General features: G+C 40.5%; 1 long non-coding RNA gene across 2 annotated transcripts; it reads left to right on the forward strand.

The window, feature by feature from the left end:
* Window positions 1-279: 279 nt before the first annotated feature.
* LOC132664508 (uncharacterized) lies at window positions 280-10,445 on the forward strand. Of its 2 annotated transcripts, XR_009603723.3 has the most exons (4): window positions 280-1,898; window positions 2,331-2,455; window positions 9,157-9,291; window positions 10,334-10,445. It is a non-coding gene; the product is annotated as an uncharacterized LOC132664508 (long non-coding RNA). The 2 variants fall into 2 exon arrangements; XR_013553579.2 differs by lacking the exons at window positions 280-1,898; window positions 2,331-2,455 and adding an exon at window positions 7,539-7,631.
* Window positions 10,446-20,221: the final 9,776 nt, after the last annotated feature.

Here is a 20,221-nt window from a genome sequence, read left to right on the forward strand (position 1 = left end):
AAAACCTTTTTTGGATTGACTTTATTTTGTTCTCTGTGCCATGGACACAACCAGATACGCTTGTCGATTGCATGATTATTGTCGTGAACTCTCTTCAGATCATTCTCTTTTGAAAACATCAGTAGGAAGTAAATAATAGACCTTCTAGTCTTTTGTCATCTACAGACAGTTTGTATGCTTTGTTTTACTCCTGATGCTTCCATGAAAATACCTGGATTCAGCCGGAAGGCAGAGTGTTCCATATTTAACAAAGGATTGTCTTAAGAGCCTGGAGACTCTGCCAGATACTCTTGGGTGCAGGCTTCCGATGGCATTGTTTAACTATGAGATCATACCAGTGGACTGAGTCAGGAGTTCCAGACATCCAGTCAAGAAGTAGATGTGTTCCTGAGACTACTAACCCTGGATCAAGTGGAACAAGAATTATTACACAGGACTGAATGAACTGATAATTCATGATTATGGGCTTTGTTTGGAACAGTGCTGATGCTCTCGTGTTCTATTTTCTGGATGTAAGGATGCACTTTCTCTCTTCTCTCAAGCTATCTAGCACTCACAACAATTTAGTAGACTGTGCTCTTGTGAAACACAAAGGAAACATTCCTCTTCTCTGCCCTGCCTCACCCTTCCAAATTCTGGGAAGTCTCGTGGAGTATCCCTGTTTTCGTGGCACTGTAGTTATTTGCATAGATTCAGTAAGAGCCTGTCCACCTTGTTAATAGGACATAACTGGAAGCATTGGTTAATCAAGGCTGGCTCTGCCTATAATGTCACAGTTGAGAATGACGCTCGTTTCGTCAGATGTGACCAGACGCTTTTCAGCAATTAAGGTTGACATGATGGGCCAATGCTTACAAAGTCCGTCTTGGGAAAACTGGCCTGGCAACCGGCTTTATAGGGTTCCCAGCCTTATAGGTGAGCAAGGAAGGTCACTTCCTGGCAGGCTCAGGAATCCTAGGCTATTTTGAGGACCTCAGGAAGAGAGGAATGCCCACCAAATCACTAGGTACTGCAGGTGGAAAATGATGGTGAAGGTTTGGCTCGGCTTCCTAGCCTCAAGAGGCTCTGGAAAGTCCAATCTGAGATTCTTTCTGAAAGCGTCCAGAGAAGCCAGTATAAGACCTACGTGGTACCACGTCGTTCTTGCTGCATCTATGTAAATAACCAGGCCACCTCCAGTGAGACCAGCCTTATTTTGTGACCAAGAGTCATCTTTCTTTGAGATTGTCTTTGATCAAGAGGGGAAAGGGACTGTAGAGAGCCTTTGGTGTTTCAATGGGAAACTATAGCATGCTCTTTTGGATTGCCGGATTCTGGCCCTATTCATTGCCTTTGAGCTATTTTGCACCTCTGTAAATTGCAGATCTATCTGGAAACTTTGTTTTGTCTGGTAACTAAGCTTTCTGTTTCCCTGTGCAAAAAGCAGTTTGATGTTTACTTCTAAATTGCACTGTGTTTTCTCACCTTGCACAACTTGTCAACCCTTAACCAGATTTTCAGTTCTTACAGTTTCCTTCAATATTTGGCTATAAACTAATCTTAGCCTCAAAATAAACTTTCCCATTTTTCTGCCTCCTTCTTGACTTGGAGTCATGAGAACTACAAACCGATTGCCAGGTTTTTATTGGGACTCTGAAATTGCCTTTGCTGGTCTTTGCCTCCAAAATCTGAAGAGTCACTGCAAGCTGAAGCCTAAGGACTTTTTATAAGATTGGAAGGACTCATCATCCCACCTGATCATTCATGGTCCAGCTCTTTCCATGCATAGGCCGCTGCTTGCACTACCAAGCAAGTGTGGCGAAATACTCAAGCCATCCATCCTTATTGGAGAAGAAACAATGCCGTGGACACCACCACCAATACAATTGACATCTCAGCTTCAAAAAACTCAGTCAGTGGTAAGAGACTGAATATACAATCACCAGACCAGGTACAAAAATAGAGCTCTGACCCACAGCCTCTAGAGCAATTAGTCTAAGAAGCCCAATATAACCTATTCAATATCAGTCCCAAATCAGGACCTGGTCAATAATTGCCAGCTTCCCTAATTTTTGCCCTCACTTCTAACTTCTATGTCTAACAAATATATTCTAGTCAATCATATAAGATGGTCCACTTCTAGTTAGTTCTCTAGCTTCTGAAAGCCGACTGCCTCTAATTAGCATTCACCTAAGGTCGTCCTGTTTTCCACTCCAGAGCTTTCCACAACTCTACCTGCATTTGAGTTTCTGCCCATCTCAGGTGATGGTGGTAATTCTCTTGCTATAGCAAGTTCTGAATGAACCGCATTTGTTTGTTTTCATTTGAGTGATCTTCATTTCTTACCACAGTTTTCTTGGAAGTTCCACCAAAATACAGTTGGCACTGACCATCACCGTGGCCTCCAGTCTTAGACCAGGCACCCAGAACCTGTTGTGCCTCACTGCTCACTGCTCATCAAGTCCACAACGACGTGGTAAGTCATCACAGGCCTGAACTCTACCCTTCGTGTTGAGTTCCTTGGTCTTTCTTCTGAGTTTTGTAGCCAGGTTTTGTTATTGGTGCCATTTGTTTGTATCATTGGTGGAATCAAGCCATTCTTTTCATCCCTTTTTGTTTGCATTTGTGTTACTGCTCCGTGGGTTGCTGTCTAAAAGTGCTGTAGGTCACAAGGAGAATCATATGGTAGAACACAGGCATATGCCTTCGGAGCATATTTTTCATGGCAGCCTCACACACCAATGAGTTTGCCATTCTTACAAGAACTGCCCATTTGGACAAACTTTGTTGTAAGTCACCCAATAAAACTGGATGAGGTTCTTTCCATCTCAAGATTTTGTCCTTTGGGCTTTTTCCCCCCTTTTTGATTCAGAGAGAGCATTCTCTCTGATATTCCACATGCCAGAGGGCACACATTGTCGAGTCTGTGTTTGAAGGTGACCAATCATGAGTTTGGGTTTTGGAATATGCGTTGCACACACATTTCATTTCTACCAGCATTGGCAGCTCTCATGGGATCATTTAAATCTAAATCATCTCCTCTTCTGGGAAAACTCTTGTTTCACATATCCACTCTCAAGACAGTCCTTACTCTTGTACTTATCTTTCCAAATGTTGTAATTTTCCCAAGTATGAATTAAGCCTTTAGTGGGCATTTGACTTGGGGCATTTGACTTCAAAACATTGTTCATTTGAAAGGTTCCTTAGAAAAGAAAGGAATACGATTTCTCAGTACATACGGGCAGCATCTTTTGATTGGTACACAGAGACCTCCAGACAAAGTTTAAATAAAAAATTACTTCACCAAAAGTTTCTTTGGCCAAGGCTATGAGGAATTTGACAAACTTAAGGAACAACAAAGTACTTTCTCTAGTCAATCCTCTTTCTTGTCCTTCAGCTGCTTCCCTATATCCTACTCTCCTTTTTCCCTCTTATCATTTCAATCTCTTTCCTCTGTCGACACCTCCATCTGCTTGTCCAGACCCTTTCCCCAACTCTTAAAACTACCAAAACCAGTTGCCTCTAAAAATCCATCCTTCTCATGTGCTAGGTATGCAGGGAACTATAGAATCTAAACCTTGCACTCAAGCTCTAATTCTTAGAATTCTAAAGATTTCTCTAAACTTAGGTAAGACCAGCAAATACCCATAAAAATTTTTTAGAATTCAACTTGTACACATGTTGGTTGGAAACTCAGATGCTTACTTCCCGTATGGCAAATGCTGATTGGACCTACCCAATAAGGGACCTATAAGAACCCCCTTTTCACATTAAGCTTGAGGCTCAAAAAGAAGCTCAAAAAGCAAGCTAGGTAAAGTCTCCTGAACACCATACATAAAACATTTTTAATAAACGGTCATTGGACCATAATTCCATGTGATAAAAGTAAAGATGAAACAATGGGATATTTTTTAGGATAGACTAGAAAATATCTTCCAAAAATGTGTGGGAGTGAGAGATGTTGATTGAACAGCAGCCCTTTCATCTCATTTTGTCAATGTTGCTGAACCTGAGATTGGGCACCTAATTCAAAGAAAGAAATTAGAATGGGAAATAGCCCCTTTATCTGAACTAAAACACCTGACCTAACATTTTGAAATGGCTTTAGAATAAAAATAAGACAAGACTTAAAATAACCTTGGGCCCTGAAGATCAAACAGCTAAGTAGACCACTACCTATTGATAAGGACATTTGTAGATATTGTAGAAAAAAAGGAGGGGCACTGGAAAAAAAAATGTCTCATCTTAACAAAAGAAAAACCAAAATGAAAAAAATCCCTCAACTCAGATTAATAAGGAAGGAAAATGCGTTCAATAGTCTGGACTACTTTTAAACAAAGTGAATTATAAATATAGATGGTCAACCTCATTAATTCTTGGTAGATATGGGTACTGCTTTATGTTAAATCCTACCTCTTTCTCAACACATTCCTCAGAGAAAACATAGCACACACAGGAGCAGGTATCTCAAATAATCTGCAGCCATTAGCTGTAACCCTGTGTCCTTAACTGAAAAACATTCTTTTTTGTCCTGTGATGCCACCCTTGCAAAGTTAATAAGGGGATGTTTACTTTGCAAATGCGCACGAGAGGAGCTATATATTGAAATTCCAGAGGACTCCTCTATTCATAATCAAATTGCATCTGCTCTGGATATACCTTTGCCTTCTCCGTCATATTTAATACATACCTCTGATAAAAATCTTGACATCATAACTGACACCTTATGGACTAAAAATGCCAACATCAGAATTGGAATGGAATTGGAGGTGAATCTATTAAAATTCAGATAGATCATACCAAACCATTACCCTAACTTTCCCAGTATCCTTTGAGGCCAGACACACAAAGGAAGAGCTCAAACCTAGCTTTAAAAACCTTCTTCTCAAAGATCTTTTCATAGTCTGCACTAGCCCTTGCTACACTCTCATCCTGCCAAAAAAGAAACCAAATGGATGAAGATATAAATTGTTCAAGACTTCAAGACCATCAACAAAATTGTTATCTTTTGTTTCCGTGTAGTATGCAATTCAAATACCATCTAATCTGCCTACCGCCTCTGGCTTCATTGTTCATTTGAAAGGATCTTTGCTTTGCCTTTTTCAGCATGCCTCTAGACCATGCCTTCCACTGAGGAGGACCACAATATCCTTGGGCAGTCATGCCTCAGGGGTGCACTGAAGCCATCGACCACTTTTCCCCAGGTCTTTAATCAAGATTTATAAGATCCAAATTTCCCTTGTGATTTAGTTCTGATATAATATAATATAACATAATAATCTCTTACTTTGTTCAGAGGACAAGGAAGCTTGTGAAAAGAATTTTTTACTTACTCTCAGCCTTAGCAGAAAAGGAACATGATGCTTCAAAAGATAAATTACAAATGTTCCGCAATACAGTCCATTATTTAGGAAATGACCTATGTAAGAAAGGGAAATATTCTCCTGATAGATTAAAGACTATCCAAATTTATCCTAGACCTCTTTCAAGCTGACAACTGGGAGGATTTCTAGGTTTAATTGGAAATTGCAGGCAATGGGTACCAAACTTTTCTGTGATTGCAACACGTCTTTATGAATTGTCTAAGTCTTTGGTAAGAGACTCAGATCTGGGAGCCCAGATATAAATAGCCCTTGTGTACCTAAAGAAGGCCCTTCAATGGCCTCCTTCTTCAGGTATTCCTAACTAGAAAGCCATTTCATTAAATTGTGCATGAACGATTTGAAGAAGCCCTTAGGGTTTCAATTCAATTTCATGGGAATCATCAAAAGCCAGTTGCTTACTATTGTCTCACCCTTGACCCTATTGTAAAGGCTTTTTCCCTCTTGACTTAAGGTAATCGGTGCCATCACAAAAGTCGCCAGTGCTTCTGCTGAACTAGTTCTAGGCTCTCCACTTACTCTCATGGTTCCTCATGCGACACAGACATTACTATTGACTGAGAACACACAACACTTTTCAGCCAACTGATTAACCTCTGAAGAGATTCTGTTAACTCTCTCCTCTTTACTCTTCACCCTTGAGACAACCTGAATCCATGCCACTCTCCTGCTCCTAAAAGAATTGCAACAGCTTGATTGTCTTACTTCAGTTAGGGAGCTATCTGTACCTCACAGATGCACAATGTATTAAAGATCCCACTGAGAAATCTGACCTAATATTATTTGCTGAGGGAGCGTATCTCAACTGAAACTGGAGATTATCAAGCAGGAAATGCTATCAGTAATTTAAGAAGATGCTTCTTTAGAATATAGTCCTCTACCTGAAGTAAAATCAGCCCAGATGGCAAAACTTAACTGCCCTTTCTAGAGCTTTTCCACTCGCTAATGATCAGAGAATACATGTGTATATATACGAACAGCAGATCTGCTTTTGGAGTAGTACAAGACTCTGGGATGCCTTCTTCGTAACAAAGGGGGTTCTCAGCTCTGCTGGTATCCTCCTAAAAATGGACAACAAGTTATGGAATTTTTAGATGTCCTCCTACTTCCTAGAGGGATGGCTACTATAAAGATTGAAGCCCATGTAAAAAGAGATAATACAGAAGCTAAAGAAAATGCTGTAGGAGATCATTATGCTAAAAACTCTCCTTAACCAAAGTTATAAGCCTACCGAAACCCTCAAAGGATATATCTCTAGAAGGATTCAAAGAGGCCATTAAAAATATCAACGTATGGCATCCGATTTTGAAAAGGAAGGATCTGGTTGTATCTTTCACTCAGATAATCTCTGGAGTGCTCAAGATGGCAGTGTGGTTAAACCAGATAAATTCAAGTGGATATTAACTACATTTCTTCATGAAACTACTCATTACAGACAAATTGATCATCTTAACATAGGTGAGAAAATTTTCAAATGATAGCTGAGGTTATTTTCAGGTCATGTGTTACCTGTCAACAACCTAATCCTGGAAAATCTGTAAAGGGGAGACACAGCCAGGACCTCAGTGGGACTTTGAACATCTTGAGATGGATTTTAACTGGCATCAACTTCTATGATATTTGAATATTTTTAGTTATTGTACATCTGTATTCAGGATGGGCTGCAGCATTTCTTTGCTGAAAAGCTACAGGTCTTATGGTCACTAAAAAGCTGCTTGATTTTGTGTTTTCAGCCTGAGGCATCTCGACTTTTATATCAAGCGATCAGGATGTGCACTTACCAGACACCCTTGTGAGAAAATTCTGTAAGATGTTACCCTTACTTATAAACTACACTGTTCTTATCACCCACAATCTTCTGAAAAGGTTGAAAAGACTGATGAAAATCCTTGAATTTAAATTAACAAAACTTTCAGAAATCCTCGAGTTCTCTTGTCAAAGACACTCTCACTAGGTCTTACGGCTCTACAGTTCACTCCCTCTGGGACACATCAATTATCCCCCTGTGAATTGGTAACTGCAAGATCCATGCATTTGGGAATTTTATCTCTGATATTAGACTCCACCCTACTTCATGGTGACATGGCAAAAAATTTACAAGGGGCTCTTGTATTACACCCAGTTCTATCACCAGTGGTTAAGGGTACCTCCCCAAAACATTTTTCTGAATCACCTACCTCTTCATGATCTTCCGCTAGGATATTTTGTCTGTTGGAAGAAACATCAGAGGAAATCTCCTGCCTTTGATCTCAATGGAAGGAACTTTATCAGGTACTATTAGCAACAAATACAACAGTGAAATGCCAGGGAGCCAATGCTTGGTTTCACGCTTAACAATTAAGGAAGCAATTCAGAATTCTGCACAATTACAAAGTTACTTTAATAGGGGAATTTAAATTGAGGATACTCTGAGATCTTGTAGACACAAATGATCTTTGGAAGGAAACAGCTCACCTAATCTCTTTGGAACAAGCAGATGGCTTCAGACAATGAATAGTTTCTGCCCAGGGTGTTGGACCAAGACTGTCTGATTCCTGTTTTATCTATCTACTACTAATAATTATCCTTATTTTCTATAGATCCTTGGTTGCTATTCACACATAAAGGCTCTTTCTCTCCTTTTTCCATCCTTATATAATTGTTAGGCCAGAACATACTCATTCTAATGCCATCATTAGACTATCTCAAACAGTAGCTACTGCCTGTGGTCTTACTGACAGCCGGATATGCCATCTATCACTGTATCCCATTATAAAACCTCTGAGGAATTCCATTCTCACCAAATGAGACTATAAGGAATGGTCTAACGAGACTATCAGGAATGATGTTTCCATTTGCACTTACATGGAAAAATGACCTTAAACAAATAAGCCTGTGACTTTATCAGTGTCCATGTATGCAAAAGAACCAATTATTGCAATCAGTCAGACCCTATATAATTTTAAACTTTATTTCCCACAACTTTCTAAGGGCAATGGACCAAATGCTTGCCATCTGGAAGAAATTAACAGGAACCCAAATATGTACCCCAACTGATAGAAGGCATTAGTTTTGACCTCATGATACATATAACTCATTATCTCCTAGATCTCACGTGTCCCTACCAAGTACTACTTTCTTTGTAACCAGGATTCCTGATTCTGTTTGTTTCAGACTAACACCTTTAAGAACAGTAGTCCAATGCTTGTCTGTGGACCGAAACCTTAATTCTATAAATCACCATGGCTAGAAATTCCAACTCAGACATAGGTTGAAAAATGAAGCCACTCTTGATTATTCAGGACACTACCTGTAGGAATTACTGATTCATGGTTCATGATACTATTCCCATCAGTGGGAATCATACAAGTAGAAAAAGGTGTAAGAAACCTCACTAATTTGCATAACTTACTAATGATACCATCTCTCGCTTAGACGGAATACAGATCACTTTCAACTCATTGGCATGAGTGACATGTCTACTCATTGGTGGCCAATTGCATTGCTGTAAATTTCTTTTAAGCTAGTCATAATGGCACTTGTGCTATTGCTAATAGTTCTTACTGTACTTGGATTAACAAAATAGGGTGGAACAGGCTATACATTGCTTAAGGAGAATGCTATTTGGCTATCTAAAGTTAGTCCTCATGGCCTATGATATTTGTTCTCTTGGCTTGGGTTGGGCAACTGGGATTTGTTTTGAAGCATTTTATAGGGACTATTAATTGTTTTTGTTTTTGGTCATGCGATCATTATGCTGAACTGTTGTATTCTATCCAGAGTCTTAAATGTTCTCACACAGCCGTTCTCTCATCAGATGATCCCAATGATGACAAAACAACTGAAAGGTCAGGAAGATCTTGCGTACAGTTGACTATGGAGGTGACTAACAATCTCTGAGCAGCGCAGATCTGGATCACTAGCTTTCTCTGAATTGGCCAACTTCTTGCAAGTGAGTTAATGATTGAAATGAGGAACTGGGAGACTGACTGTACATACAGGCAATGGCCAGACTCTCAGACTATAAAAACAGAGTTCTGATCCACAGCCTCAGTAGCAATCAGCCTGGCAGGCCAACTCACCATTTCTGCAGCAACTGCCCCAAATGGTCGGGTCTTGATTAATAACCACCTGATTCCCTAAGTTTTGTCCCTCATTTCCAAAAAAAGTAAAAAATGTTCCCCTAATTAGTTAGGGGAACTAATAGCATGCCCTAACTCGAGTTAGTCTCATTCTAATTTCTTCATGCCAACAGCATCCTATCAGGGCGTACCTAGTCTTTCTTCCCTTTTATTTCACCATACAGCTGGTCCACTAAGTTGTGCCTTGAGTCTCTGCCAAGTATAAGTGATGGTGGCTGACTTCCATATGGTCGCAAGTTCTGAATAGTCTTTGCTTGTTCTCATTTGGGTGGCCTTCATTTATTTCCGCAGAAGTGCTGCTTAATCAAAAGATTTTCTTTCGCCAGCCTTTTGGAATCCACTAAACCTGTGACTCACAAGGTTGACTCCTAGTTCTTTGCTTTAATTCCATCTTTACAAAAAAAGTTGATTTATTTATTTTGAGAGAGACAGAGAGCATGTGCTGAAGGGGCAAAGAGAGAGGGAGAGAGAGAGAGAGAGAGAGAGAGAGAGAGAATCACTAGCAGTTTCCACAGCATAAGTGTGGAGCCTGATGCAGGGCTTGAACTCATGAACTGTGAGATCATGACCTGGGCCAAAATTGAGAGTCAGACCGACTGAGCCACCCCATTTTTTAAAAATGTTTATTTATTTTGAGAGATAGGGGGAGGGGAGGAGGGGAAGAGAGAGAGGGAGAGAGAGAATCCCAAGCAGGCTCCGCACTGGCAACATAGAGCCTGAGTCGGGGCTCAGACTCACAAACCAAGAGATCATGACCTGAGCCAAAATCAAGAGTCAGACGCTTAACCAACTGAGCTACCCAGGTGCTCCAATTCCATCTTTTATATTGATATTTTTTGTTTTTCATCTCAGATAACCCTGTTTAAGATGTCCGGACTTCAAGATTCTAAAACAATTGACCTTTGCTATAACCTCTCAACAGATGGTCCAGCTTATTTTACGGGAACAACACCAACAAAAGTCCTAGACAGATCCTGCTTCGTCTCACTCAGGAGGTTTATGCTGGTCTTTTACTTGTTTAGGTCAGTTTATTATATTCATTCTTATTGAACAAAAGGAGGGTTTGACAGTGTCAGCTCTGTATTTATCTGAGCTCTGTATTCCTGGAAAACATTGATGGTTAATAAATCCCCCATCTTTTGTGTTCAGTTTCTTACTGAAAAGAGCCACCACCCTTCTGCATACCATTTATGGAAGACTCCTCATCCATTTTTTCTCGTGACTCCAATAAGAGTTGTGTGTCAAGGTGTCTATGGAAAATTGATTTTTGGCGAAGATGCCAGCACCATTCAAAGGCAAAAGCATAGTGCTTTCAACAAATGATTCTGGGACAACTGGATACAGTCACACACAGGAGAATGAAGTTGGATCTTTACCTCACCACTATATAAAAAATAACTCAAAGTGAATCAAAAATCCAAGTCTAAGAGCTAAAACTGTGGGATTCTTAGAAGAAAACATAGAGGTAAATGTTCATGACATCAGGTGTGGCAATGGAATTTGAGATATGACTCCAAACACAAGCAACAAGACAAAAAAACAGATAAATTGAGCTTCATTAAAATTAAAAAATTTGTGGGATGCCTGATGGCTCGGTTGGTTAAGGATCAGATTTCAGCTGAGGTCGTGATCTCACATTTCGTGGGTTCGAGCGCCATGGCGGGCTCTGTGCTGATAGAGCACAGGCTCTAAGGAGCCTGGAGCCTGCTTCAGATTCTTCTCCACCTCTCTCTGCCCCTCCCCTGCTCACACTCTGTCTCTCAAAAAAGAATAAAAAACATTAAAAAATAAAAAATATATTAAAACTTTTGTGCTTCAAAAGATACTATCAAGAAAGTGAAAAGACAACCTAAAGACTATAGCTATATTTGAAAATTGTGTATCTGATAAGGAGCTTGTATCTAGAATATATAAAGAATTCTTACAATTCAGTAATAAAAATGACAAATAACCTAGTTTAAAAAGGCAAAGGATTTGAATGGACATTTCTCCAAAGATGACATACAAATGGCTGATAAGCATATGAAAATATGCTGTAGATCATTAGTCATCAAGTAAGTGCAGATCAAAACCACAATGAGATATTACTTCAAACCCACTAGCCTAGAATCAAAAGGTAGGTCAATAACAAGTGTTGGCAAGGATGTGGAGAAACTGAAACCCCTCTGGATTGCTAGTGGGAAGGCAATGTCACTACTACAGAAAACAGTCTGACAGTTTCTTCAAATGATTTACCCTATGATCTAGACATTCCACTCCTAGAGATATGGCCAAAGGGAAAAACAAAACAAAACAAAAAAAAACCCTATGCACAAAAAGTTGTACACAAATGTTTACAGCAACAATATTCATAATAGCCAAAAGGTAGAATCAACCCAATGTCCAACTGGATATTTGGATAAACAAAATATGATACATCCATACAATGAAATATTATTTGGCCATGAAAAGGAAAGGATGACTGACATATGCTATAACACGGACAAATATTGAGCGCATTAAACTAAGTAAAAGATGCCAGTGACAAAAGACCACATATTGTATTATCCGTTTATATGAAACGTCCAGAATAAGAAAATGTAAAAAGACAGAAAATGAGATAATGGTTGCTTAGGGCTGGAAAGGATGGTGGGTGGGGAAGGGATGGGAGGTGATAGCTAAATCCGATGTTCTTTTCTTAAATTGAGATGACAAAAATATTCTAAAATTGATTGTAAGGATGGTTTCAAATCTGTAAATAAAAATAATTGTGCCTTTTAAATGAGTGAATTTTATGGTATGTGAATTATGTCTCAAGAGAGCTGTTAAGACACAAGGAGACAAATGGCCCATGTTTGCAGATGTTTAGTAGCCTGTTTCCTGAATACAGGAAGTTGGGAGCCCAGTTTGAACTACCTTTGTCCCTTGTGATTCACAGTGCCAGCATTTTCACTAATACGATTCTCTTAATTCTGTGGGTTTTTACGAAGTTGAGAAGTTCACTCTATGCCACAAAACTGCATCCATAATTATTTTTGAGTCAGATCTTCTAATTCTGACTGCCTAAGCGAATTCAGAGGGCCGAGGCTTTTGTCTTCCTGAGAGCGTCTACTGGGCACCACTTTCAGTATTTAAAGATCTTAACAAAAATGTTACAGTTACTGCTATACAACAAACCGTACCAAAACCTAGTGAATTAACACAATCATGATTTTTAATATGTCTGATCGTTTCGTGGATCAGCCTGGAGATTCCCAAGCCGATTCTGCCTGCGCTCACATATGTGTTGTTTCAGCTAGAGATTTGGCTGGACTGGAAGGTGCAAAATGACCTCACTCACATGTTTGACCCTTGGTTCTGGCCTTTGGCTGAGATTCTTCAGTTTTTTCTCCATATGACCTCTCATCTGCCAGTAGGCTAGTTCAGCTGCCTTCCCTGGCTAAGGGAAGTTTTCCAAGAGAACCGAAGCAGAAGATGCAAAGCCTTTTAAAGCTCAACCCCGGAAGTTGCATTATGTCATTTCCACCATATTCCATTGGCCAAAGCAAGTTATACTGGTCTAGATTCAAGAGGATGGAAAAACAGATTCCACAACCAGACGGCGGGCAAAGGGAAAGCCGCTCTGCAACGTATCTTTGTCTTACTGAGATAGGAAGGGTTAGGGACGTTAAACAACTTCTGCAGTCCTTACAAGGATTTTGGACTTCATTGCTTGGAACATCTCTAAAATATACTAGTAACAGAGAATTATATGATCAGTTTGTGTTTTAGAGAGATAACTCTGAGAGCAGTGTGGAAGATGAACTGAAGAGAGGAAAGACAGAAGTTAGGCACAGTGTATTTAGAAAAATAATGCAGTTGTCCACCTGGAGATGACAAGGGCTCGAAGAGAGATTGAATGAGGAGATGGCTTATGGATTTTTAAATCTGACTCAGTGTTAGGCAAGTGTCAAGATTTTATATAGCATGACAACTCACTATACCATGACTATATGTATATGTAATAAATTACATATAACATCTCTAGTAATACATATATGTGTTGTAAAACTATATCAAGTGAAAGGAAGGGAATGGTGAGCACAGAGTTTGGGATGATGACTGTCTTAGATGAGGGATGTAAACTATTATAAAAGTTTTGGATTTGTGATTGGGTAGTAGATTCATATGTGCTTATTATATTGCTACAAAAAGAGAAAGCAAAGAGAAAGAGTTGTAGACCAAAGGTGTAAGCATAGTGTGAAACAGGGATTGTTCTTTATATATCTGATCCATGAAGGAAAATGATAATGCTGATCTGCTTTGTGGATCTCCAGTGAGATGGGTTAGTATGTACTATGCAGCATTTCCCCACCTTGCTTGCTCCAGAATCATTTGTCCACAGATGAAGTGTGGAAGCTGCCAAGGCACTTATTTCACAGATGAGGAAAATGAGTTTATGAGATGTAAAACAAACTTGCTCTTCTTTCTTATTCTGTTTTCTTTCTCCCTCCCTCCCTCCCTTCCTTCCCTCCTTCCTTCCTTCCCCTCTTTCCTTCCCTTCCTTCCTTCCTGTCCTCCCTCCCACCCTCCATCTCTTCTTTCTTCTTTCTTTCTTTCTTCTTTCTTTCTTTCTTTCTTTCTTTCTTTCTTTCTTTCTTCCTTTCGGTGATTTGTCTTATCTTTTTTAGTTAATAGCTAGTCAATGCCATTCAATAAGTCTGAGTACTTTAAAAGGTCCTGAGAATACCATAAAAGAGTACAAACCACATTCTAGTCTCCAGAGATGTGATGTCTAGGACAATGGCTATAAGTTACCTGTGGCTTTAAGCACTTGAACTGTGGATAGTATAACCAAGGAACTAAATTTCCAATTTTATATAATTTTAACAATTTGTTAACAATTAAAATATTTTTCCATTAAATATAACCATTGTTCCAGGGTGACTGCACTTCACTTAACATCTTGAAAATTTAGCATCCAAGTTGATATGTGCGATAAGATACACATTGAACCTGGAATATGGTTAGACAAACAGATTTTAGAAGCAAAAAAGATCCATTATGTTTTGGACATGTGGGAAGAGGATTTATTATAAGGAAAGAATTTAAAATATTGCATTAATAATCTTTATATTTATCCCCTGAGAAAACGATACTTTTTAACATATTAGGCCAAATAAAATTTATGATTAAAACTAATCTCACCTTTCTTACTATTTTTAATACGGCTGCCAGAAAAATTAAAATTCCATATATTGCTCTTATTTGCTTGTAGTTGACAGCACTGCCCTGGGATCTTTTGATTTCTTAGGCAAAAATACAAAACATGAACTTTGAAAAACCGTACCTGCCATGAGACCTCATGAACATCAAAAGAGAAAAATGTCCTTCTCCGGCTCTCTGACTTTTTAAGTTGTTAGCCGTCATTGACTCTCCCTAATGTGGGTGGTCACAGCCCGGGGTCGGCGAGGTCTATTCCCAGCACCAAACAGAAGCTATGGAGTAGGAAGTCAGAGGGGTCTGTTTGTCTGTGGCAGTGTCATCTAGACAGACAGCTCTCATGACTGAGGAGAGGCCGCGGCTTGGCTTCTCTGTTTAATCAATCTTGGCAGCCTTTTATCACTTGCTTGACTAAAACACGGCTGGGATTATTGCTTTAAAGGACATTTCTCTATCAGTTCTTTGCAGAGCAGAGAATTCTCGGGGCCACACAAATTACCTGTGGATATACCAATGATGCAAAAGGCAGGAGTGATGGGTGGGAAGAGTAAAACAGAAATGTAAGAGCTCAAAAGCGACCCAAGCCCTCTCGTCATGGGGTCAGGATGTCACTCAGAGTACCGGGTCTCTCTTTAGAGTCTGAATTTGATCCTCTCAGAGAGGAGACACGTAGGGATAGAAGAATTAGTCCAGACAGGGTGTGCGTGTATGCAACACAAACATATATAACCTAAAAAATTGTGCCCTTCCAAATGAAGACCCACACCATAAATGTCTGATTTCATTGAACAAACATTTACCCAGTGCCTGACACAAGTCGGTGGTTTGGTTGTAGACGGAAGGCAAAGAGGAATCGAGGATAAATACTGGCCTGAGTACTCAAACTGACCAGTTTCTGGCCTGAGCAACTTGGTTGTGTCATTTACTGAGATGCCGAAGGTTTGGATCCAAGGTCGAGGAGATAGAAATGAGAGCCGCTGTGGACCTGTAAATTCGGTAAAAATCTCTTGATCTGGTTGAGCTTTCGTTGTGTTTTGTTTGAAATCTTCTCCAGATGACTCCACGGGGCAGCCAGGGTTGAGAACACTGGGATCTCATGGGTCTGGAATATGGTGGGATAAATAGGTTTCAGAAGAAAAACGATCCACTCTATTTCGGACATATGAAAAAGAAGAAATGAGTCCGATTCAGGGATCCGAACCGAAGCCTCAGCCCTGTAATCTTGCAGAGGTGCTACCCCATTTAGCCTGTTTGCTCACCTGTGAAATGAAGAGGTTGGACTAGTGCAATCTCTTAGCTGCTCCTAGGTGACTAGAGATCCCCATCTTTGCCAATATCCTCAGAGTGGTACAAGGTATGGCACAGTGGTTAAAAACATGGATTTGAACCCAACACTACCACTTCCCACGTCTCTGATACCAGACATATCAACCTGTCTTATGATGGATTTCCTTGGCTGAAAGAAAACAAAAAAGATCGCAGTACCTAACACCCCAAGTCCTTACAAAGGCTAACCAAATCGATACCCATGAAGTACTTAGCACGACTCTCACCTCAAAGCTGGCCAGTGAACGTGGCTCATTACTGTTATGCCCTTTTACGTTCTTGTTATTTACCTTGTCTGATTCAGTTGATTTTACATACTTGGCTAATTTCTCTACAGATTCGCAAGGACATATTTTACCCCATGCTCGAACTAAAACAGGAGATTACAAAAACCTCCACAATGAGTGGAGTTAATTATCATTCATTCTCCACCCTCAGAATCTGTAAGACTGTACTTGAATAGTGGAATTATCCCTGGGAGCTTTCCAAAGCATTTCAGTACAAAATCTTTACTTAAAAAAGAGAAAATAAATCTCCCGTAAGAATACATTACTTCATTTGGAAAGTACAACAGTAATAATTGCTTTATTCACTTATAACAATTTCACCGTCCCAAACTTACCCGCAAACACGTATCTTTTGGTCTGGAAGTCTCACTGCCAGAGAGCTTATTTACACATTTTGCGAGGAGGGGAAGAGAAGGAGTAGACATTCATCGTGCTAAGCCTTGTGCTGTGCTTTTTAATTAGATTTTTAACAGCCAGGCAACGTTTCGAATGCATAGACTCTTTTGACCCTTAAAAACATCTATTTTAGGTGTATGTAATTATTTACTTCTAAAAGTGGGTGCTGGGTGCACAGATTTGTGTTCTGTTTTTCTACACCTTTCCCTACATCTGAAATGGTTCATTAGGCTTTTGTTTTGCAGCGGCATCTGCTGCGTGACCCCAGTCTCACAAAGAACCACGTTGCTTCTTGGTGCTACGTTCAGACCTCTTGTGCCTTATTTTGTCTTTTTCCACACTTATTTATGTTTGGGGGATAAATGCTAAATGCACATTTAGTGCCTGCCCAGGAGGCATTTCTGGCCTGCTGGGCAGTTTCTGAGGCCACTTCAGTAATCACTCCTTCTGTTGAAAACACACTGGGAAGTTGCATGACCCGGACTGCCGTGCGCCAAGCTGGAGCCTGGTTGGACTAAATCGTTTTGGATTCAGGAGGACCGTTTCCCATCAGGAAGACTGGAATTAACTAGCCACAGTCAGCATGTCCCCACAGAAGACAAATGCCTCTCCAGTAACAGCCCTTTCAGCCGGTAAATAGACCTGACATTTAGGCATCTATCGCTCCTTTTGCACTAATAAGTCTGACTGGAGGCCCAGAAATCATTACAGGAGTGAGAGCTTTTAATGAGCTCTAGGAGAAGAATATGGCTGAAAAAACACATTACCTGCAGTTAAGCAGCACCAAGGATGCTAATGTTAAAATTTATGAGAAAAGCGCTTGAGGAAGGCCTGAGCCATTATAAAAGCTAGGCATAATTTCTGTTTTAGAAAAAAAAAATCAGATCATTCTTTTAAAAAAGGTCTACCCTAGAGTTTACTGAAACCTCATATTAGGTTTTATTCTAGATTTTTTTCACCCTTTCATCTCCACAATGGTTAAAGCTTAGGCTGAAGAATGGGCGGTGGGAGCATGTGGTGAGCTGATAAATGTATTCACTGGCTTATTTTTCTGCAAAAAAAAAAAAAAAAAAAAAAAGTGCATGGTCTCCCCAACTGTTTTACCAACTAAGGGCCACAGATTCTCATCCGTTCTTTAACCCATCCATGTATTTAATTATTCACTTAACAAACACTTTTTAATTCAGTACTTACAGAGTGCCTGGTAATCTGATGTGTGAAGAGATTAATAAAACATCTCATTTTCCCCAGGGAATTTGAATGCACACACCATTTACTCTCTTACATAGTGAACTTACGGTTCAAAGCACAGATACACCTGGGTTTGAGTTCGGGTTGTCCCGGTTGTTTATATTTCCTAAATGCAGGTTAACCATGCAATGCCTTGTCCACAGCAGAACACTTCTGAGAGACAAAAGAAGTCTCATTAATAATTGTTTTTGTTATCGGTTACTGCAGAGACAACCTTAAAACCCAGTGGCTTACAGCAGGCATTGTCACCATCTCTCATGATTCTCCTGTTGAGTGAGCTTGGCAAGGTGGTTCTCACTGGTAGTCTTTCCTATGTTTTTTGGCTGACGATGACTGCAAAGGCAGTATGGTACACACAACATTCTGTGACCGAAGGAGTCGTAGCACAGCCTGGAGTGAAAAGGCTGGATGAAGAAACTCTACCTTTTGATGGGGAAATGACAATTAGGGTCGGGGGAAATAAATGACAGTGGGTGGCCCTCTTGGAGAGAAGCTATCTCAATGACTACGCTAGGAAAAGAGAGAGAGCCCAGGGTTTTTCCAGTGATTGTCATCCAACCTCAATCTCCTTATCTGTAGAATATGGTAATAATAATATAACTCCCATTGGCTTGTAATGAGGATTAAACAAAATAATCCAGGTAAAACTGGAAGACCGTATCTGGCACAGAGTGAGCAGGTAAGGGGTTCCAGCTGTTACGTAGCCTCAGGTTGACCACACTCTTCTCCATTTCCATGGCGACAGCCCTGGTTTAGGCCCTTTGTCACCTCTCATGTGGTGGCACAGTTTTTGGACCAGTCTCGTTGTTCCCATGTTCATTTCTCATCTATCTGTCTGTCCTTCAGATACATGGTAGTTCATTTCTGCAAGTACCATTCTATCGCTGCCCCCCCACACCCCTGTCTGACACCTTCCGCAGGTCCTCACTCGTCACACTGTCAGAAAAATCTAAATTTCTGACCTGTGCCCAAACACACTGACCACATATAGCTATAGTTGCTGTGGATGTGTGCTTCCCTGCTCCCTGCCTGGCTCCCGGCTGCTCTTTCCACCAGGAGTGCCCTTTCCTAGGTCCTGAGTGTCCAACTCCCAATCCTTCAAGGTTTCTCCGGAAGCTGACAGTGTTCTCTCCTTCGTCTGCATCCGCATTTCATCCGTGCCTGCCGTAAGGCTCTGGAGACTTTCTGCTTTGCATTATGATCATGGGAATATGTGGATGTTTCAAGAACTGGAGGGAGAGGAGGAGGAAAGACAGATTGAAGTGGAATGCTTTTGAAATAGCTAATTTTGCTTCCAGCTCTGTCGTCATTTGGTTCTCTTTAAACTAAGCCGTTCATTGAGTGCCTTGAATAAAGGATGTGGCAGCAGAAAGACGGTTTTGAGATTCAAAATCCTAAAATGTGATCGGTAGAAATTACTCAAGGTGGGCACAGTAACTCTGGAATATATGAAGAGAGGAGCAAGGCTTCCATCCGTGACATGAGAAAATAATTTCTCCAGGCTTTGTCAAAGGGAAGGGTGAACAATGTGCAAAGGGGGACAGAATGTGTGGCCCCAGATGAGGGCCTCAGAACTGGAAGGACTGTATAGGAGGAGTAGACTCAGAATTTGGGGAAGGCTTGGGCGCCTGGGTGGCTCAGTCGGTTAGGTGTCCGGCTTCAGCTCAGGTCATGATCTCACAGTTCGTGGGTTCGAGCCCCACATCGGGCTCTGTGCTGACAGCTCGGAGCCTGGAGCCTGCTTCGATTCTGTGTCTCCCTCTCTCTCTGCCCCTCACCTGCTCACACTCTGTCTCTCTCTCTCTCAAAAACAAATAAACATAAAAAAAGAAAAGAAAAGAATTTAGGGAAGGCTCAGTTTCTCTTGAGTGAGCACTGTTCTGTCCATCTGAGGGGCTACACTCATGATGCTGTCATTAGTGTCCAAAGCACGTCCAGGACTGCCTATGGACAGATACCCATGTCTGCCTTACCCTTTGCTTGGTTCTTGACTGAACAATTACCCTCACTGTCCTTGAGTTCTCCATGCATGAGAAAGGGTGAGCCCTGGTCATTGATGGATGGTGGATGTATGGAAAGAAATAATGTCTGCAACTGTGCTTGGTGGGCACAAGCAGATTCAACGTAAGAACTGAGCTGAGACAGGGACCAATCAATCTTAACATTGCACAATTATTGTCATGAATAATAATACATAAATACTTATGGAATGAAAGCCTACCACTGAAGGCACAATGGCATTATTTAGTTTCTGCACCAGAGATTTGCCTCTCCTCTCCCATTCATTTATTTAACCAAT

The sequence above is a fragment of the Panthera onca genome, chromosome F2 (genome assembly GCF_046562875.1).
Source record: "Panthera onca isolate mPanOnc1 chromosome F2, mPanOnc1 haplotype 2, whole genome shotgun sequence".
NCBI classification, from domain to species: Eukaryota; Metazoa; Chordata; class Mammalia; order Carnivora; family Felidae; genus Panthera; species Panthera onca.